This window comes from Bison bison, unplaced genomic scaffold (assembly GCF_000754665.1).
Source record: "Bison bison bison isolate TAMUID 2011002044 unplaced genomic scaffold, Bison_UMD1.0 scf7180017864068, whole genome shotgun sequence".
Lineage (NCBI taxonomy): Eukaryota > Metazoa > Chordata > Mammalia > Artiodactyla > Bovidae > Bison > Bison bison.
This window is the reverse complement of record NW_011494640.1, coordinates 5018495-5041212: the sequence shown is the minus strand read 5'-3', so window position 1 is coordinate 5041212 and position 22718 is coordinate 5018495. Positions and strand designations below refer to the sequence as shown.

At 45.6% G+C, this 22718-nt stretch overlaps 1 long non-coding RNA gene across 1 annotated transcript in view; it reads right to left on the bottom strand.

Annotated features, from left to right (window-relative positions):
• Nucleotides 1-2753: 2753 nt before the first annotated feature.
• Nucleotides 2754-22718, bottom strand: part of LOC104986427 — a 30701-nt gene continuing 10736 nt past the window's right edge. The window contains exons 3-4 of the long non-coding RNA XR_825037.1: nt 3607-3730; nt 2754-3208 (exon numbers count right to left, since the gene is read on the bottom strand). This is a non-coding gene — a long non-coding RNA (uncharacterized LOC104986427). The remainder of the gene's footprint in view (nt 3209-3606; nt 3731-22718) is intronic.

Here is a 22718-nt window from a genome sequence, read left to right as displayed (position 1 = left end):
CTTTTGCGACCCCATGGGCTATAGCCATGGGATTCCCAGGCAAGAATATTGGAATGAGTTGTCATTTCCTTCTCCAGGGGATCTTCCCAACCCAGGGATTGAACCCACATCTCCTACACTGGCAGGCAGATTCTATACCACTGAGCCACCAGGAAGCTTATCACATATTAGGTGCTTAATAAACCCGAGGGCAAACTGCTCTGGGGCAGTAGAAGTTCTTCAGAGCCTACCAGGTGGGCTTCACAGAGCTGGATCAGCCTGAATCTGCCCTAACTTGGCCTTGCAAGAATGATCTTCACTGAACCAAAGATTCTTGTAGTCCCCAAAGTGGTTCATATCTATAATGGAATATTACTCAGCCATGAAAAAGAATGAAATAGTACCATTTGCAACAATATGGATGGACCTAGAGATTGTCATACTGAGTGAAATAAGTCAGACATATCATATGACATCTCTTATATGTGAAATCTACAAAGAAATACAAATGAAATTATTTGCAAAACAGAAATGGACTCACAAACTTTGAGAATGAGTTTATGGTTGCCAGGAGGAAGGATGGGGGAAGGGATAGTTAGGGAATCTGAGATGGACAAGTACACACCACTGTATTTAAAATAGAGTACCAACAAGGACCTACTGTATAGCACAGGGAACTCTTCTCAGTGTTATATGGCAGCCTGAATGGGAAGGGAGTTCGGGGGAGAATGGATACATTCTCCTTTGCTGTCCACCTGAAACTATCACAGCATTAATAATCAGCTATGTGTGCTAAGTTGCTTTAGTCATGTCCAACTCTTTGTGACACAATGGACTGTAACCCGCCAGGCTCCTCTGTCCATGAGATTCTTCAGGCAGAAATACTGGAGTGGGTTGCCATGCCCTTCTCCAAGGGATCTTCCCAACCCAGGGATCAAACCCGTGTCTCCTATGTCTCTTGCACTGGCAGGAAGGATCTTCACCACTAGTGCCACATGGGAAGCCCCATTAATCAGCTACATCCCAATACAAAATTAAAAGTTTTTTTTTTTTTTTAAAAAGATTCCTCTGGTCCCATCAGTCAGCAGCTCTGCACGCTCTGAGACCTCCTTAACCATCCAAATCATCCGTTATCTCATATAAATCCTAAACTGTCTGTGGCCTGCATCACAATTTAGCTTTTAATTTGCTCTCTATTTTCTCTCATGGACTGGTCTTATTTCCCCAACTAGAAGCACAACCCCTCCTCTTTCTGCAGCAGCTCAGAGCTCCCAGGCAGAATTTGCTACAGGCTCCAGGCAGGTGGTGAATCACAGTATCCCTGACTCCTGAAACGCCAATTCCCAACACGATCTCATTTAATCTTCACAAAACCCTGTGATGGCAGTCCTAGTTTGATCCCTAATTTACAGATGGGGAATTGAGGCTCAGAGAGATCAGCAGAAGTCACACGACTAGTAAGTAGCAGGGACAGGCCCTGAACTGGTTGCTCAGAAACCAAGACCTGGATTTTTTTTTTTTTTAATTTATTTTTTTAATTTTATTTTATTTTTAAACTTTACAATATTGTATTGGTTTTGCCAAATATCGAAATGAATCCGCCACAGGTATACATGTGTTCCCCATCCTGAACCCTCCTCCCTCCTCCCTCCCCATACCATCCCTCTGGGTCGTCCCAGTGCACCAGCCCCGAGCATCCAGTATCATGCATCGAACCTGGACTGGCGACTCATTTCATACATGATAGTATATATGTTTCAATGCCATTCTCCCAAATCTTCCCACCCTCTCCCTCTCCCACAGAGTCCATAAGACTGATCTATACATCAGTGTCTCTTTTGCTGTCTCGTACACAGGGTTATTGTTACCATCTTTCTAAATTCCGTATATATGTGTTAGTATACTGTATTGGTGTTTTTCTTTCTGGCTTACTTCACTCTGTATAATAGGCTCCAGTTTCATCCATCTCATTAGAACAGATTCAAATGAATTCTTTTTAATGGCTGAGTAATACTCCATTGTGTATATGTACCACAGCTTTCTTATCCATTCATCTGCTGATGGACATCTAGGTTGCTTCCATGTCCTGGCTATTATAAACAGTGCTGCAATGAACATTGGGGTACACGTGTCTCTTTCCCTTCTGGTTTCCTCAGTGTGTATGCCCAGCAGTGGGATTGCTGGGTCATAAGGGAGTTCTATTTCCAGTTTTTTAAGGAATCTCCACACTGTTCTCCATAGTGGCTGTACTAGTTTGCATTCCCACCAACAGTGTAAGAGGGTTCCCTTTTCTCCACACCCACAGCATTTATTGCTTGTAGACTTTTGGATTGCAGCCATTCTGACTGGCGTGAAATGGTACCTCATAGTGGTTTTGATTTGCAGAAACCAAGACCTGGATTTTTAACCGCTGGGTACCAGAGATGGGATGCAGGGCAAAGGGGCCGTCAGGGTTCCCATGCAGAGTGAGGTGGAGAGGGTGAGGGAGAGGATGATTGAGGCTGCAGGGATGGGGCCACTGAGCTGGCACTACTGTGGTTCTATTTCCAGGGCGAGCTTTGCATCCTTCTACAGAAAGAGGCCCATGGAGCCAGGGACACAATTGTGTCTTCCTGCCTGACCCTGGGATGTCACACAACAGGTGCTCCCTAAATACTCTGTAATCCCAGGCAGGTATGAAGAAATGTGACTTACTTCTCCTTTATCACCACCCTCCTCCCGCCCCCACCACCACTTCCTGAGCAAATGTCCAGAGTGCAAGGGGAGCCGTGACCTCCATTGGTGTCCCCTTGACAACTGCAGGTCACCCCCTCCGCTGGTCCCGTTGTGTCCTGCCATCCTGCCATCGTCTCCTGGGGAACGGTTTCTCCACAACCAGAGACAGGGAGAGACCCCACATTCTTCTGAAATATGTAGGGCAGCTGTGCGGGTGACAAGGGAGGCCAGAAATGGAGCCAGGACGGTGGGACTGGAGACACAAGAATAAAGGGCTGCCCCCAGCCCTTTATTCATCGTTTGACTCATTCATTATCCAGAAAATATGAAACAGAAAACAAAGGGCGGATCTCAGTTCTTTTCCTCAAGCAGCCAAACAAAACTTTTCAATTAATTTATTTGAAGGGGAGCAAGAACTTTGTATGTGATGAATGGATGAGTAGAAAAGTGTGCAATGGGTTTGAAAAATATTGGTGAGACTTTGAACCTCCACCTTCATCTGTGCTTTGTCTGCCTGGGGAAATATTAAGATTTGTTACCAAAGTTAAATTAAAAAAAAAAAATCTAGGTGCTATTCAACTTCCATAGAGAAAAGTAAATAGCCTTGCAAGTTAGACTATTGCCTTGATAAAGAATTCTAAATTACTTAATCCAGCCCCACACTCCACCCTCTGAGCCTCTAAGTGAGCTTGTGTGGAAGCAAGGGAGGAGCCAGCTCAGGAAACAGAGAAGAGCTTAGCAGAGGGCAGACAGCAGGGGAGCAAAGCAATCCAGTGTGTACACCAGTCTGTGGGAGGCAGATAGGATATAAAATAGAGCCAGTTGGAGGGTAGAGGGGATCCTTCCTCTCCTGTCACCCTCCCCCACTCCTACTCCCTGTTCAGTCTCTGGGAAGAGGCTGCTGATACCTACCTGGGATGCAGCCATCTTGGGGCCAACCTGAGGGGGCATCTCGATTAGCCCAGGCCCTCTCCACATTTGAGCTTGGCCAGAGCCACTTTCCAACTGTGGTGGTGGAAAAGCCTCTTGAGAGTCCCTTGGAGAGCAAGGAGATCAAACCAGTCAATGCCAAAGGAAATAAACCTTGAATATTCATTGGAAGGACTGATGCTGAAGCTGAAGCTCCAACACTTAGGCCAGCTGATGCAAAGAGTCAACTCATTGGAAAAGACCCTGATGCTGGGAAAGATTGAAGGCAGGAGGAGAAGGGGACGACAGAGGATGAGATGGATGGATGGCATCACCGACTCAATGGACATGAGTTTGAACAAGCTCCAGGAAGATGGTGAAGGACAGGGAAGCCTGGTGTGCTGCAGTCCATGGGGTCCCAAAGAGTTGGACACGACTTAGCGACTGAACAAGAGCCACCCTTGAATCCTGAGGTCATGGGCTGGACTTTGAAGGAGCTGTGGGTCTAGATGGGGCACTTTCTAGAGGGGCCATCACAGCAGGGGAGTTACAGTGTAAGCAGACTGCTAACTCGGAACCGAGTGCAGGCGGCAGGCTGACCTCAAAGGAGCCTCTTGCCCCAACTGTGTGGTGGGCCAGCTGTGTGGTGTGACACTCCTGGGAGGGCCGCAGGCCACAGAATGGTTTCTGAGAATGTAACAGAGACGCCGTTCAGCGTCACTACCCTGTGCCCTTGTTCTGCAGAGCTGGCCTGGGGACAGCAGGCACATCTGCACAGGGCCAAGGAGCCTCCCTGAACCAGAGTAATCCTGACCCTGGCCACAGGGTCTATTGACCTTCAGTGTTGTATAGAGCATCTCTGAGGAAGGGTGTGTGTGTTCAGTCGTGTCTGACTCTTTGCGACCCTTTGGACTATAGCCTGCTGGGATCCCCTCTGTCCATGACGCCCTGAGGTTGTCTCCAATGAGAGACTGGTGACAGCAAGGGCCTGAGAGGGGGAACTCACCATCAAGAGAGGGGGTGACCAATTCAGAACCCAGTTTCAACTGGAAGGCTTAGCATGTGGGGCTCAGCCTGTGGAATGGGATTAACCTCCAGAGATGGAGGCTGAGCGCGAGGCTATAAAGTGAAAATCTGTACCTCTGAAGCTGAGGGTGGGGTGCCTCTGCCGTCTGGACTAAAAGCGGAGCGAGGGCACTGTCCCAAGCGAGAACAAGGAGGCCTTCTTCTGCAGGGAACGCTTCCCCAGCAGCATCTCCATGTGGCAGGAGCAGAGCAGCCCAGCCAAAATGAGGAGTCAGGTTGAAGTCGTCATCGTTCATTCACTATCTCCCTGACATTCCTGGGGATGTGAAAGTGACTTCCAAGTCCCAGGAGTGCCCGGCTTAGAGGCTGGCCCAGGGATGCTGTAGCTGGGAGGTGACATACTAGATTGGAGTCAGTGCCCCATGCAAAGACGAAGCCTCCCCAGCTGGCTAGGGGAGAGTCGCACAAGTGTGCAGAGGGGTGGGGGCTGCAGGAGAGAGAGACAGAGACAAAGAGACAGAGAGATGGAGAGGTAGAGACAGGCTGGGTCTGACGGGCTGTGCTGCATGCAGTGGTGGAGGGCATGCCCACAAGACCCAGCACGTGTCTCTGCCTGAAGATGCCAGACAGAAAAGCTTCCTGGCAGAGAGGTGATACCTAAGGTGAGCACTGAGGATGAGTTAAGAATGAGGCAGAGAAGAAAGCGGAAGGGATTTTGAAGCTACATGTGTAAAAACTCAAAAGATGTGAGCCATCATGATGTGTACCGGCATTCCAGGGAGTCTGCCATGACTAGACAGAAAGTCAGACTTGAAGAAGGAGCGGGAGCTGAGACCTCAGGGTACACACCCCCAGGAGCTTGGACTGGGTGGTCTGCCGTCTTCATGGAGGAGCAATCCATAGAGGACTGGAAAAAATGTTTCAGCCTTAGAGGCAGTATCAGGACTGACGATATGTATCAGAGAATCAGCAGCATAGAAGTGATAGGAATTCTAAGATGAATGAGAAATGACACAGAGGAGGAGAGGAAAGAGCCCCACACTGAACATAGAACTCCAAGGGGCAAGACTAGGGTCTTAACACCCTCAATCAAAGAGTCTTGGAGGAAGTGATTGACTGAGCAGAAAGAACGCCAGGTGAGAAACTGTCTTGGAAGCCAAAGAATTGAGAAGTCTGAAAAATGAGAGTATGGTCACCGTGTCACATCAAAGCAGCCCGGGAAGATAAGGACTGAATTGTCTCCAGTGGGCTGGATAATCTGGAAGTCCCTGGAGACTTCTGTAAATAGTTACAGTAGACTGGTCGGGACAGGACCAGAGTCAGAAATGGAAAGCGATTGAGTGGCGAAGGATAGAATTACCCAATGATGATGGATCTTTTACCAAGCTCGGGGCCAAAGGAAAGGAAAGAGGAAGTGCAGGGGGAGAGTACTAGGTCAAAGGGAGGGGTGAGCATGTGGGCGCGCGGGGTGAGTGTTGAGGGAAGCTTGAGCATATTTCCAGGTGAAAGGCAAGGAGGGAGATGTTAAAACAGCAGAGGGAGATAGGAGGAGAAGGTAATGGCACCCCAGTCCAGTACTCTTGCCTGGAAAATCTTTCAGTTCTTAAAGTCTTTCCCTGGAGGGGACACACATCATATCCACTCATGATCCTCGGCCAGAATTCATCTCTTGGCCCCAACTGAAACTGCAAAGCAGGTTGGGGGCCAGGGGGAGGCAGTTGTTGGGAGATGCAGAGGAGCACACAGAATACTCCGGGAGCGCTATCTCAGCTACCGGCCTTCCTGAGAACCTTTTATCACAGTTGTCATTTTACAGTAATTTATAAGCTTCTTTGATGACAAGTGTCTCTCTCATTAGACTGTGAACCCTAAGCGGGCAGGAACTGTGTGTGCACTGGCTTATCACTCATCTTCAGAGTACTATGAAGTTGATCCTCACTAAGTATGTATTAGATCACCCAACAAACGGGCAGTGGGCTCAGCAGTTGGGGAGTTCATCTCCGGAAACACAGGACATCACTTGAGAAGGAAAAAAAATTTTGTAAGTCTAAGGGGTGATGCTGAGTTCAGGATCAGCAGGGGGGTAGTGGATTTTGCTGGGGAAGAGTGAGAAGATCTGATCAGGAGAGGTGTGGGTGGATTTGCCCTGCAGCTTCTAGCTTCCTAACTCAGCTTTTATTCATCCACTTGCAAAGGCTTCGGGTACCCGCTTCCCTGCTGCCTCAGGGCAAGTAGAGAAGGGGGAGGGTGAGCATAACCATCACCAACACCCACTCCTTCCCCTCCCTCCATCCTCCTGCCAAAAATAATATAGCAACAGCACAATGGGCAGTCTCTATAATTAGGCAGAGCCAAGAGGGGTTGCTGTCTCCGAAGAGTACTTGCTTTCTCTCTGTTAGTAAGTAGTTAAGTAGTAACCCGAAAGGGGAAGCTCTTTTTTCCAGGACAGATGGCTTAGGAACTGGTTCTTGAAAACAGGTGAGGAAAAGGAAACCACGGGGGAGAAAAAGCCTTCAAACCTTTGGAGAAGCAGGGACTCTGGCACAGTCTAAACCCAGCTCTGCCTTTGATGAGCTCTGTGGTTCTGGCCACATCACACAGCCTCTCTGAGCTTCAGCTTCCCCTGCAAAATTCACCATCGAGTCTAAGATGCACTTTTTTTTTCTTCCCATTTTAACATCTCTGAAATTAGGCTACACTTTGCAATCAATGTCAGGTTATAATACAGTTGATAGGGTTTTTCTCTTGTTTTCTCCTTCATGTTACATCGAGTAGGGGGATTCCCTGGTGGCTCAGGTGGTAAAGAGTCTGCCTGCAATGTGGGAGATCTGGGTTCCATCCCTGGGTGGGGGAAGATCCCCTGGAGAAGGAAATGGCAACCCACTCCAGTATTCTTGCCTGGAGAATCCCATGGACAGAGGGGCCTGGTGGGCTACAGTCCACGGGGTCGCAAAGAGTTGGACACGACTGAGCAGCTTTACCTACACTGAGTAGCATTAGATCTGATGAAATACTGCCTGTCCCTTTTTGTGTTGGGATCAGCAATCACTTTGGCACAGGACCTGCACGTTGGAATTTCAAGAACTGTGGCTATTTTAATAATATTGCTTCAAGATATTAAAGACAGTCTTGTTACTTCTCTGGTGGTCCAGTGGTTAAGAATCTGCCATCCAATGCAGGGGACTTAGGTTCAATCCCTGGTCTTGGAACTAAGATCCCACATGTACAATTGTCATTGCGGGCCTTAGGAGGTACCCTTGCAAAGCTTCTTGTGGGAAGTGCTCTGATTTGTAGGTGGGACTGGAATACAGGGGCTTCCCTCGTGGCTCAGCAGTAAAGAACCCCCCTGCCAATGCAGGAGACATCAGTTCAATCCCTGGGTCGGGAATATCCCATGGAGAAGGGAGTGGGAAAGAGCCCACTGATGGGAAAAGACCCTGATGCTGGCAAAGACTGAAGGCACATAGAGAAGGGGGCAGCAGAGGATGAGATGTGATAGTATCACTGACTCAGTGGACATGAATTTGAGCAAACTCCGGGAGATAGCAGAGGACAGAGGAGACTGGTATGCTGCAGCCCATAGGGTCACAAAGAATTGGACACAGCTTAGCAACTGAACAACAGCAGCAACAACTAGAATACAGACTAGAAGATGAGCGGGAGTGGGCGGGGGCAGAAAACAGAGGGATTAACAGGAGGAAGAATTAAAGGTGAAGCAATCAACGATCATCTTGTTGGAACTTTACAATGGCAATGGAAATGTGAGCCATGCTGGTTCCAAGCCTAGGAAAGACAAATGAGCTCGAATGAAGTGATCAAGCCTCACGGATGACTCAGCAAGGAGCAAAGAAGAACATCCAGGACAAATCTCCCTTAGCCTCAGAGAACCAGAGGCTAATCTCTGCCAGACCTGGAGGAGTTAAGAAGTCTGATTATTATAAAGTTGGAAGGTGAAAATGTGACCTTTTCGTTCCTTTATTCTTTTTAATCAGAAGATAGAGACTGTTGTTTGGTGCAAAGCTCCCTATTAATTTTTAAAGACATGAAGGAACACTTACATGCTTGGGAGTAGATCTGGGAAGAATGTCTACCCCTGGTTTAGGTCCCTGCTCCTTCCCCCTGCCCTCACACCCCACCCCCAAGAGGTTTGTTCAATTTGAATTGTATCGTTTTGTTAAATTTTTGTTAGTGTGTGAACATCTGGGTATTTCTACTTGAATTTAGTACTTGATTGTATAGTGTACTTTTGGAAATACTTTTTATGAAAGGATTTCATTACTTAATGGAGCAGGGTAATGTTTAAAGTAAAATCAGGGTTTGATCTGTATTGATCTGGAGAAGTTCCACCGGATGTCAAATGTTTATGGTTTTGCAGGTCCCAATTCTAAGAATCAGGGAAAGACATTAAAACATCAAGATAAATAAAGGTACAAAGAAATTTGTGTAAGGAGTGACTCAGGACATTCATTATTTTAGGAGAAGAGAATTATTAATGAATTACTTTAATGGTAGAATTGCTAATTGCTATGTTACCTTTATGGCTGATTAGAGCAAATGTGGAAATTCTGTTTCGCTTATAACTTAGCATGTAATTGTGTGAGTGTGCCCAGTTCTGCTCAAAGAAAGTATAAAGTTGTAGAACAGATTTATGTTTAGAAAATATAGATTACACAAAAATGCAGAATTGAGTTTTTGATCATAAGATAGCTTGGCAAAAAACATTATGGCAATTGAAATATGAGCGATGCTTATAAATACTTTCTATGATGTAATTTATCCTTTAACTTAATCAACATGACTTTTGAGATAATTTTTGTTAAAACAGTCAGTGATGGAACTTACATTTGAAATGTTGAGATAGAAATTGGGCTGTTTTCACATAATTTTGATTAGACACATTCCATAGTGTTTATTTGCTTGGTAATTTTAATATAAGCCTGCAATGATTATTGGTGAACTTGAAGGGATTTATATTTTTTTTAGTGGTATCTCCAACCCATAACCTGGCCTGCCCTCTGAGGTGGTTTGTGGTATAATCATCATAAAAGAGGCCTGGACCATTAATACTTGGGATCAACTCAGATCTACAAAGACATTTCAAACACTTTCAATGACAATGTTACATTGTTGATACCTTATATATTTTGAAAATAATTTTTATTTCTTTTCATTTGAAATTTCTGTACTGTATAGTGGGGTCCCTAGCCCTGGTCTGGTTTCCAGAAATTTACTTGCATGATTCTGGGAGTGGCTAGTAGGGTGTTCTGTGGAATTGGTATGGCTGGATGCACTGGGATTTGCAGAAGCCATACCAGAGACACACAGATCCTCAGCCTGGAAGAAACCAAGTTTCAGTTTGATGAATTTGCCCTGGACCATCTCCAGCACACTTTACGTACTTTATGTACTATTCCTCAGACACTGTGGTGATACAAATAACATCTTCTGTATCCACCCTAAAATAGCTGGAGATACTGCAGCTCCTTCTTGGGGGCTCTGCTGGCAAGTGGAGGCCAGGTGCCAAGACCATCAGCTGCATCCTAGCTGCCCCAGCTGGGCCTGAGCCCTGGGGTGCTGTCACCCAGCCTGTGCCTGGACTGGAGGGAGTCTTCTTCACCCTTCTAGGTCTGAACAATCCTTTCTGGAAACAGTGGGACTAAACCACAGTAACTGACAATTTCCCTGGGCTCTCTTCCACTGTAGCAGAGTCTTGGGGAGTTTGGATTCCAGCCCAGGCTACTGCTTCAGTGAGGGCTTCGTGCCTCCCTTCCAGTCCCTGGAAGGCTCTGACCCCTGGATTCTTCTGGCAGAGGTCATCAGTCACCCTTCACTATGAGGTCAGAGAAGAAAATGGCAACTCTCCACAGTTCTTGCCTAGAAAATCCCATGAACAGAGGAGCCTGGCAGGCTACAGCCCATAGGGCCACAAAGAGTCAGACACGACTGAGCCCATGCCTGTTCTGAGATTTGTTCTACCTGCCAAACTCAACCCATTTGGGGGCGGGGGGATGGGTAGGGAGTTACCTGGATAGAATACAACAGGTTGATAGAACTCTACATTTTTTTGCCTTTCTGACCAGCCCAGCATGCACTGCCTGGGGTAGGTCAGTGGGCTTCCTATGTAAGTGTTATAAGCCACCTCCTGCTGTACCTCCCTGACATTGTTGCACAGTCATGTTCACTCTCACCTATACTCACTCACCTGTATGCACTACACACCACATCAGCCAAGTGGACAAACCACCCAAGGGAACCATGGCATTTCCTCAGCTTAACAGATGCTCTTTTCCAGCTATCCCCTCTCAGCCCCCAAGAATGGTATCCTTCACCAGGAATCAAGACCCAACTCTCCACCCTAAAACCCAGGACAGCCAGGATCCAGCTCCCTTTCACAGGGAAAGGAGCCTGTGATCTTCGTCGTGACAAATTACAGGGTGTCAAAAAGCCTCCTCGACTCTGGTCCACGTAGCACCATGGACCATGTGGCACAGTATGGACACGCAGCACAGGTGAGTCCCTATACTAGGGCGCCCCACGGCCACTGAGACCGTATCCACAAGCTCCTCAGCTGCTGTCTGTAAGCCATGCCGGAAGCCCCACAGCTCCTGGCCCCACCCAGGAGCAACTGGAATAGAATACAACAGGTTGATCGAAGGACACCGTTGGTCTCATATTCACCTGGGTACTTGGACATGGAGCTCCATCCAGTTCTTGCATTCAGCACTCTCCTAGCTCGGTGTCCTCCAGCCAGACTATACCATAAAGAGTTTAAACAGCAGTCCCCAACCTTTTTGGCACCAGGGACCAGTTTTTTGGAAGGTAATTTTTCCACAGACTGGGGTAGGGGATGGTTTCGGGATGATTCAAGTGCGTAACATTACTGTGCACTTTATTTCTATTATTATGGCATCAGTTCCACCTCAGATCATCAGGCACTAGGTCCTGGAGGTTGGGGACCCCTGGTTTCAAGGGTATATTCATCTTTTGAAGGTCAGGTCTTCCAACTAGGACAGTCTGGAAGAAACTTACCATGAGTAGTTAATAAATCCTTGACCACTCCCAGCAAGGACTTGATGTCTTTGTAAAAATTAAAAACTGGGAACTCTAGCTAAAACAGGATATCTCAGAGTCAGGGCTGGGGCCACCAAGACAGGGGACATCAGTCTGGAAGGGAAATTAGGATCTAACTAGGTTGCATATACATACAAATCCCACATAAGTACTTTTAGCCATCAAATCCCTACCTCTCTATTTTTCTCACCAGGCCCTCATATGGTATGATGGCCCTAATCAGGGCGGTCACAATAAAAGACTCACTTCCAATCATTTTCAATTCATGAAGTCAATTGGAGGAGCCTGTCTGTTCATAAAGCTGGACATTCTGAGGATGAACAGTTCAGAGGTGCACCTCTGAGCGAGCAGAGAAGGCCTTCTGCATATGCTTTGACCAGACCCGGTATTTGGTGATACTCTGAAGCCTGAGCCACACCATGTGGATTCTGAGGACTCACACGTGTGGTCCTCCAAGGCCTCCCAGTCAGGAGCGAAGCCCTACATGACAGGTGTTCTGATGTACTGTTATTTCCTGAACCTGGTCTTCAACACCACATGTGGGCCAGTGTCCCCTCCCCCAATTTGATTCAAAATATTTAAGGTTGAGTTGACCAGGTTTCTACATTCAAGTAGCCAAACTCTTATACACCAGAAATAATACTTCTCTGATTACCACAGCTATTAAAAAAACTCATTTACCATTGCATCTTGTCAATAGATCTCCTCAAAATAAAAGAAATATTCTCTGGACCCCAAAGTTAGCAAAGGCTCCTCCCAAAATCATAGACCTGATTTTTCCTGCCCTCATCCAAGCCCACCCTAACTCAGCCCACCCATGTCTGCTTGGCATGGGAGCCTCCCAAACATGTACACAGGGCCGCCATGTTGCTAGGAAACTTCTGCTTTTGTGTCTATTTTTCAAAGAATCTAATTCTGTGAGAAGTCAACTCCCAGGACACAGATAGCATTAAAAAAAGGCTTTAATGCTTAGATGAGATGAATTCAACAGAAACTTACATAGTGGGCCCCAAAGGCTAATCACTGTGGCTTGAAATAGCTCTAAGAGACAAGAAAACTCAGTCCTGGCCACTTGACTTTCAGTGATTGGTGTTTTCAAATAGCTAGCCTAGGCAACCATATAGCTAAATCCTTATCAAATGAGATTGAATAACAGGAGCCAGCTGAGGTCACCTAATTCAAGGAAGATCCTCCATTCTAAATAAGTCATAGCTGAGTACTCCTAGAGGGCTTCCCAGGTAGCTCAGGGGTAAAGAATCTGCCTGCCAATGCAGGAGATGCAGGTTCGATCTCTGGATCAGTAAGATCCCTTCCTGGAGAAGGAAATGGCAATCCATTCCAGTCTTCTTGCCTGGAAAATCCCATGGATAGAGGAGCCTGGTGGGCTACAATCCAAGGAGTTGCAGAGTTGGACACAACTGAGTGCATGCACACACACACACACACACACACACACACACAAAGTACTCCTAGAACCCCCAGCATGATCAGACACCAGCAACAGGCCATTGTTGCATTCAGCAGTCCCTGGACAAGGTCCTTACCATTCTGTGGGGACTTCCAGAGTACAGAGGACAGGAGAGGCTTGCTCTGCCATTATGACTCCTCCAGCATGTTCCCTGGGGAAGAGCTGGAAGGCAGGTATGTACTGCTGCCAGGACGGCAATCCAGACGTCAGGTTTCTGGCAGAACATGCTCAGGGCAAGGCAAGGCCCCAAAAGACCCTGCAGGCTCCCTTATTTCGGATGCCAGAGGCCCCTGAAAACCGGACTCTGTAATAGTTTTGGCCTCTTGATCACTGGTGTTCTATATGAGGTCACCAAGACAACTCACAGAACCTTCTAGACCAGAGCCCTGGGTCCAGCCATCACAGCCTTAGTGGTCAAGGCTGGATTCTAATCCACTGACTAACCCAGTGGCCTCAGTTTGCACACCAATTCTGGAAGCACAGTTCAAAGCCCTATTGAGTGCCCGTCCATCCTTCTGTCCCCTGATTTTGTTAAAACATTAGGTGAGCCAGACCCCAGAGAGGTCCTACCATTGCTATACACAGAGATGATCTTTCAGCCAGAATCCATTCTGCTTTGTAGGTACCTACGTAGTTCTAGTTATTAAGCATGCTTAATATGACTTTTGGCTATCTGTCATAGACTCAGCATGACACATTCCCTCATCCTGCCTATTAGAGCTTTATAGCTTTGTCTATTTATTTTTGGCTATGCTGGGTCTTCACTGCTGCACAGGCTTTGACTAGCTGGGGTGAGCAGAGGCCACTCTCTAGTTGCTGGGAATAGGCTTCTCATTGCTATGGCTTCTCGTGGAGCACAGGCTCTAGGGCGTGTGGGCTTCAGTAGTTGCGGTTCCTAGGCTTAGAGCACAGGCTCAGTAGTTGTGGTGCATGGGCCCAGTTGCTTCACGGCATGTGGGATCTTCCCAAACCAGGGATCAAACCCATGTCTCCTACATTGGCAGGCGGAGTCTTTACCACTGGACCACCAGGGAAGCCCTGTCAAACTTTACGACCCAGGACACACTTTGTACGGTAAGGACAGATTCTCAAGCTTCATAAACTGTCTCCTCTGTCCCAGGCACTATGCTAGGCCTGGGGACAGCACAGAGACACCCAAGGGCCCTGAGAATTCTCAGGGGCTCCCTGGCTACCATTGGCCCCTGGACCTGGCCTCAGACACGCTTGCTTCAAACGGGGGAAATCATATGTGATATATTAAAAACAAACAGAAACCCTACCACCGATGTCTAGATCCCTCAGGCTGCAAAAGAGACAACTTCAGGACAGAGTTCAGGCTCTTCAGCCTTCTCAATCATGCCCTTTGAAATCTTGAAGGCCACTTTCTGATTCCTGTACAGTAGCAGAGGTAGTGAATTCTGTCACCTGCTGCCATCAAAGACCCCTGAGAATGCACATTCTTCCCAGTGGAGCCTTCCCTGCCTGCCCCCGTTCCCCACCCAGAAGAGGGATGAGATGCGGTTGTGCATACATGCACGCTCAGTCATTCAGTCGTGTGTGACTCTTTGCTACCTTGTGGACTGTAGCCCACCAGGCTCCTCTGTTCATGGGATTTTTCAGGCAAGAACACTAGAGTGAGTTGCCATTTCCTACTCCATGGGATCTTCCAAACCCAGGGATCATACCCATGTCTCCTGCATTAGCAGGCAGATTCTTTCATTTTTTTTAATTTTTTAATTGAAGGATAGTTGCTTTACAGAATGTTGTGGTTTTCTGTCAAACATCAACAAGAATCAGCCATAGGTACACCCATGTCCCCTCCCTCCCGGACCTCCTTCCCATCTTGCTCCCCATCCTACCCTTAGCCTGTCACAGAGCCCCTGTTTGAGTTTCCTGAGTCATACAGCAAGTTCCCATTGGTGATCTATTTTATGTATGGTATAGTAAATTTCTAAGTACTCTCTCCACACATCTCCCCTTCTCCCTCCTCTCCTCCCACTGTGTCCATAGGTCTGTTCTCTATGTCTGTTTCTCTGTTGCCGCCCTGAAAATAAATTCGTCGGTGACATCTCTTCAGATTCCATATATATGTATCAATATACAATATTTATATTTCTCTTTATGACTTACTTCACTTTGTATAATAGGCTCTAGCTTCATCCACCTCATTAGAACAGATTCAAAACGCATTCTTTTTCATGGCTGAGTAGTATTCCATTGTATATATGTACCACAGCTTCTTTATCCATTCATCTATTGATGGATATCTAGGTTGCTTCCATGTTCTAGCTATTGCAAATAGTGCTTCAATGAACACTGGGGTACATGTGTCTTTCAGTTTTGATATCCTCAGGGTATATGCCTAGTAGTGGGATTTCTAGGTCATATGGTGGTTTCATTCCTAGCTTTTTAAGGAGTCTGCATACCATCTTCCATAGTGGCTGTTCCAGTTTACATTCCCACCAGCAATGCAAGAGGGTTTCCTTTTCTTCACACCCTCTCCAGCATTTATTGTTTGTAGACTTTTTGTTGATGGCCATTCTGACTGGTGTAAGGTGGTATCTCACTGTAGTTTTGATTTGCATTTCTCTAATAATGAGTGATGTTGAGCATCTTTTCATGTGTTTGTTAGCCATCTGTAAGTCTTCTTTGGAGAAATGTCTCTTCAGGTCCCTTTCCCACTTTTTGATTGGGTTGTTTGCTTTTCTGGTATTGAGTTGTATGAGCTGCTTGTACGTTTTGGAAATTAATTCTTTGTCAGTTGTTTCCTTTGCTATTATTTTCTCCCATTTTGAGGACTGTCTTTTCACCCTGTTTGTAGTTTCCTTTGCTGTGCAAAAGCTTTTAGGTTTAATCAGGTCCCACTTGTTTATTTTTGTTTTTATTTCCATTTCTCTAGGACGTGGGTCATAGAAGATCTTTCTTTGATTTATGCCATCGAGTGTTCTGCCTATGTTCTCCTCTAATAGTTTAATAGTTTCTGGTCTTATATTCAGGTCTTTAATCCATTTTGAGTTTATCTTTGTGTATGGCATTAGGTAGTGATCTAATTTCATTCTTCTGCTCGTAGCTCTCCAGTTTTCCCAGCACCACGTATTGAAGAGGCTGTCTTTGCCCCATTGTTTATTCTGGCAGGCAGATTCTTTACCACTGAGCCACCTGGGAAGCCTCACAGGGTTGGTCAGAGGCCTGTATACCTTTTACTTTCTGACCAGCCTTTTCCTGGACTTTCTCTCTTTGGGGCCTCCCTGCCCCCAGTTTTCAGGGAATGTTGCCCCTGGCATTTCTGACTTTTGGACTCACTCTTCCCCTCACACTGGTCACTCCGACAGCTCTCCAGTGACACAGCTCTCCAGTGACCAGCTCGGCCTCAGCCTGTGCTCCGCCCCACACCTACTCACCTCAGACCCCAGCTGCCTTGACTCCCATCTCCTTTTTTCCTTCAAAGGCAATCCTGGGTGTGTTTCCCCCCGGTTCAGCTCAGAAGCGTCTCAGAATGGTTCCTTACTATCCTGCTCGGCACAGGACATGGGCATTCCCTTCTACAACTCCATCACCACCTGAGGTATCCAGGGCCATACTGTTGCTCTCTGTTTACACATGGCCTGAGTTGTCTAGGGGTGGTTATCCACAGGGCAGTCATGGAAGGGGTAGACAGAGTCTCAGGGCACAGATGGTTGTCATCCCAGGGGGACAGTCAGGGGCTGCCATCAAAGAGAGGTCCTCTCTGGAGCTATGACAAAATTCACCTGAGACTTAAGGAGATGATTTGTTCAGGCTACTGTATTAAGGAGAACATTCATTAATGAGAAAAATCTCAAAGAAAAGGAAGGGAACCTGGGGTTTTATAGAGGCAGGTAAACAAGGCAGTCAGCTTGGGGTCCTGCGGGAGGAAGGATGGAGTTGAGACTTTCCTCGGAAACTCTGAAAGCAGCATGGTCCTTCGTGGTTAGCTGGTTTGTCATTTCTGAGGCACAAAGCGTAGGAGGAGTTTCTTAACCATCACTGCTGAAGTGGCACAGGGCACAGATAAAGATCGATATTGTCATTCCCGCCTTCCCTTTCAAGATGACTATCACTTATCACTGAACAACTCAGAGGCAAGCATAAACCTCCTGAGTGGCATGAGGCAGGGCCTAAGAAGGCGTATCTCCAGGATTCAGGCTGGTGTTGTTCTTATATAACTGGTGGCTCATCTGTTGAGTGGTGGGGGCAGAGGTCAGTTGTTTTATGGTCCTGGAGATCAGATATCTTAAAAGAGGGATGCCTAAAACAGAGAAATAATTCTTTGAAAGTTGTGTTAAAGAGCCGGGAGTTGAACCTTGAGAATTAACCAGTGGCTCTGCAGAGTCAACCTTAGTTCCTTAAAAGTGTCATTTTTGATTAAATGAACATCTTTCTCAACTATGGTATTCCAGGCAAAGCCTTGGGTTCATAACCAGTGTTTCTAATTATGCCTTGTTAATAAGGAAGACAGATTCTTATTAAAGTATGAAAATAATTATACTGCCATGAAATTAAGAATACTCACCAGAGTTTCCAGAGAAGGCAATGGCAACCCACTCCGGTACTCTTGCCTGGATCCCATGGATGGAGGAGCCTGGTAGGCTGCAGTCCATGGGGTCGCAGAGTCGGACACGACTGAGCGACTTCACTTTCACTTTTCACTTTCACGCACTGGAGAAGGAAATGGCAACCCACTCCAGTGTTCTTGCCTGGAGAATCCCAGGGATGGGGGAGACTGGTGGGCTGCTGTCTATGGGGTTGCACAGAGTCGGACACGACTGAAGCGACTTAGCAGCAGCAGCAGCACCAGAGTTTCTCAATTTTGGAACCATCAAGGAGAGAAAATATGTATTTACACATGGCTTGTTTCTGGTTAGCTAAGTATAGTCCACTGAATTGTTACAAGTTATACATGACTCTGGGGCTTCCCAGGTGGCACTAGTGATAAAGAACCTTCTGCCGATGCAGGAAGACGTAAGAGATGTGGGTTCGATCCCTGGGTTAGGAAGATCCCTTAGAGAAGGAAATGGCAACCACTCCAGATTCTTGCCTGGAGAATCCTATGGACAGAGGAGCCTGACATGTTAGTCATAGTTCATAGCGTCACAAACAGTCAGACACGACTAAAGTGGCTTAGCATACACATACATGGCTTTAGAGAAAAGAGGATGGAGTTCCTTATATACCCAGAAATCAGAACATTAAAACAACATCAACAATATTCTAAACAAAACCCACCATCACCCCTCATCCTTTCATTCAGTCCTATGTAACTAACTCGCATTTCACTGGGTTTTGGTTTTGTTGTTGTGGTTGTTGTTGTTCAGTCACCAAGTCATGTCCAGCTCTTTGTGACCCCATGGACTACAGCACACCAGACTTCCCTGTCCCTCACCATCTCCTGGAGTTTGCTCAAGTTCATGTCCATGGAGTCAGTGATGCCATCCAACCATCTCATCCTCTGAATTCATCTGTGTCTCAACTAAAAATCTAGAAATCCTGAATCATCCCACTAGTATGGTCTCATAGTTGTCTAAATAAGGCCATCAGAAGACTATACCCCAAAATGTCTAGCCCAGTCCTTTTCTACAGGTCTCTAAGACAGCCCTTCTTTGTCAAAGACAAGCTCTGTAGTCTGTAGCTGATTGCAATTTCTTTCAGGGGAAGCATAAGAGAAATCCCAAAACTATCTTTAGATGACAAAACAAGATGGCTGTGGTTAACCTATTACTGACACACTTCAAAAGTGAAAGATCTGCTGGAAGTTCCTAACAGGAATAGTACAGCTGACAAGGAAATTTAGTGATTTCTACGGCATACAAACCAAAACGACAAAGTCAACCCAGAAAACATTGTAGACAAAATATCTGTTAATGTAATGAGTAACTCTATTTTCAAAGAAGAGTGAATATCATATTTAATTTATAAAAATGGAGTAAGATAATCTTCAAAGGAAAAACTCTTCAGATATAACATATAGTAATCCTCATGTAACAATATTCCGTGAATTTACTGAACACATAGCTATAGTACACTAGGAATATATAAAGATTATAAAATAGACTCGGTAAATCTGGAACTGGTCCTAAACATCTGCATATTACTATAACCCCATAGTTAAGTGATATGAGTTTCCAGCTGAAAACCACTACTCAGGTAGATGCTAGATTCAAATTAAAGCTATGACCAAGTTGCCATTTTAAAATAGCTGGAATTATGACTGACAGCACCTACTGTGGTGGTCAACAGTCTGCTCTGTGTCCATGGATTCTACATCTGTGGATTCCAACAACTGAAAATAGAAAATATTCTGGAAAAAAAAATTCCAGAAAGTTCCATAAACCAGAACTTGAACCCACAGCACATTAGCAACTGTTCAAATAGCATTTACTTTGTGTTTGCATAACATTTACAATGTATTAGGCAAAGTAATCTAAGGAATACGGTGGGGGGCACATAGTTTATATGCAAATACTTTGCCATTTTCTGTGAAAGACTTGAGCATCCACAGATGTGTTAGGAGATCCTAAAACCAAGTCCCTGTGAATACAGTCTTCCCTGGGATGACTATTGTACAGCAGCACCAAGACACAACAGGGCCAGTGAGAGCGTTGACAGTGCTCTAGGAATTTCCCTAGAGCATATAGTTCCTGAAATCCAAACTTAATCACGTTCTACCATATGATGTACCCGGGGACATGCTAAGGAGCATCTCTCCTGATTTAACAACTCTTTCCATGCAATTCATCAATACAAACTCCTTATTTCTGCCATTCTCTTTTTACAATGAAAGATCAAATCATTTGTGTTTTTTCCTTTGGGAAATCTTAAAAACAGTCTAAGATGCAAAAGGAATCATTTAGGGTCAATTTGGGGAAAGGCAAAATATCAAAAGTTGTCAGGAAATTTGAACACCCGAATAAGGTAGGATCATGAGTCCCTGAGAAAGAATGCTTGGCTACTCCGCTTAAAGTGACAAGAAAGGATTTAAAAAATAAACATAGGCGCTAACATGATTGTAAAGAATCTTAGCTCTTTCCAGAGTAAGAAAACTTTGTTCTTTTTAACAACCAAGGACATAATAAAGTCAGCAGAAGCCATAGAAGGTTATTCTGGCAAAACACAGAATCTGTTACCTTGGCAAACTACACAGAAGGTAAAGAATAACCTTTTACAACCTCATATTCATGTCCGATGACTGCTCTAACAAATTTAGGAGCTTGAAACAACATAGATATATTATCTTATAGTTCTAGAGATCGGAAGTCCAAAACCCAGTCTCACTGGGTTATAGTTAAGGTGTCAGCAAAGCTGCTTCCTTCTGGGGGCACTGGGAGAGCATCCATTTCCTTTTCCAAAAGCTACAGTCTCTTTTCATTCCTGACTCAGGGCCCCTTCCTCCATCTTCAAAGCCAGCAATGAACTAGCTTTTTCTCTCTTTCAGCTTCTGCTGTCGTTTCACCTTTTTCTTATTCTGACTTCCTTCCTCCCTCCTATAAGGACACTTTTGACTACATTGAGCCCACCAGATGTCAGAATAATCTCTCTGTCACAAGTCCTGAACTCAAATATTCACAGGTTCCAGAGATTGGGCCATGGCCACGTTTAAGGGGTCATTAGTCAGTCTGCCAAACCTCTTGCTAAGGGAGACAAATCATTTTCTCATCTTAACAGAGAGAAAACCAAATTTTAATTTTATGTCAGTGTATCTGATACTAAAACTTTTTTTGAAAATTTTATAAGTAAATCCATCAAACCTTAGCAAGCTTGGACAAATACAATTTCATTTTCTAACCTTCTATTACTTTCTACATTCATCAGGTTGCGACCTACTCTTTCCTCTTTCTCATTCTGGAACAACCAGTCTTTTTACTTTAGGACAAAATGACTCTTTTTTTTTTTTTTTCTTAACAAAAGACATCCTGCATATCTCAGCTCCCGGAAACATTCTCCTGATTTCACAGAGCCAGGATCTTCGTGGATCTCCATCCTCTTCTTTCTTTGCTCTTACAAAGAGGGAAACTTCTTCTTTCTCTTCTGTTCCCATGAAGCTTCCTCCATCCTTAGGGACCTCCAGACATCTGTGATGTCCTTCTCTTCCTTGTATCTTCAACTTGTTTAACCATTTCTTCCCACAAGCATTTAAACACGTGCAAGTCTCTGCTGTCTTCCAGAGCTCATCTGGACTAGGTCTTCCTCTCCACTTCCCTGTCTTGAAAGTACAAACTCTGCTTATATTTTCCCTTTCCAGAGCTGCCATTCACAATTTCAACACACTGCTGTACAAGCACCTCCTCACCCATCACTCCACTGGTATGGATCTCTCCAAGGTCACCCAAATCCTCCTGTTGCCCCAGCCAACCACAACTTCCACACTTGTGTCACTTGGTCCGACTATAGCACTAGACTGCTGACTGTTCTGTTGTGGCAGTCCCAGAGCCGGTTGGAAACGAATTTCCAGAGACAGAGTATTTCAGAAAGGAGTGAGTTTATTAAGAACAAACAGCAGAGACGCGGTAGGAGCAGTGGGCAGGCTGATCTCCTGATAGACCAGGGAGAGCTGACGGGATGCTGTTAGGAGAGCGGGCCAGCTCAAGGGAGAGCTGACACTTTGGTAGTCAATTTTTATAGCCTTGAGATAAAGAAAATTTCTGCAGGAAGCACAGCATAAGGTGATTGGTTAGCACAGTATAGGGTAAGTATTCGGGTGGGCGTTTTTGCCTAACTTGGAGTCAGGAAGCTCACCAGTAAGGATCAGGAAGGCTTTTGGCAATGGTCAGCTCTGGAGGTGACCTTGGTTCTGGGTTCTGCATCTGTGGCCTTAGTACAAAGCCTCACAACTGTGACCTTGGTGTGAAACTCCACATACTCTTTCTCTGGAAGTATGTCTGTGGGATATATGCTTTCCTGTCATGTGATGGTTCCCAGATGGTGTCCATCTAACTAGATAGCTCTATTATCCAACCAGTTGCCTGGTTTTCATCCTGTATTCTTGATTCTCTCCTACCATCTATATTCTTCAAATCACCAATTATGGCCTCTTGAGAAACCTATATGCAGGTCAGGAAGCAACAGTTAGAACTGGACATGGAAGAACAGACTGGTTCCAAATAGGAAAAGGAGTACGTCAAGGCTGTATATTGTCACCCTGCTTATTTAACTTCTATGCAGAGTACATCATGAGAAACGCTGGACTGGAAGAAACACAAGCTGGAATCAAGATTGCCGGGAGAAATATCAATAACCTCAGATATGCAGATGACACCACCCTTATGGCAGAAAGTAAAGAGATCACCCTTATGGCAGAAAGTAAAGAGGAACTCAAAAGCCTCTTGATGAAAGTGAAAGTGGAGAGTGAAAAAGTTGGCTTAAAGCTCAACATTCAGAAAACTAAGATCATGGCATCTGGTCCCATCATTTCATGGGAAATAGATGGGGAAACAGGGGAAACAGTGGCAGACTTTATTTTTCTGGGCTCCAAAATCAATGCAGATGGTGACTGCAGCCATGAAATTAAAAGATGCTTACTCCTTGGAAGAAAAGT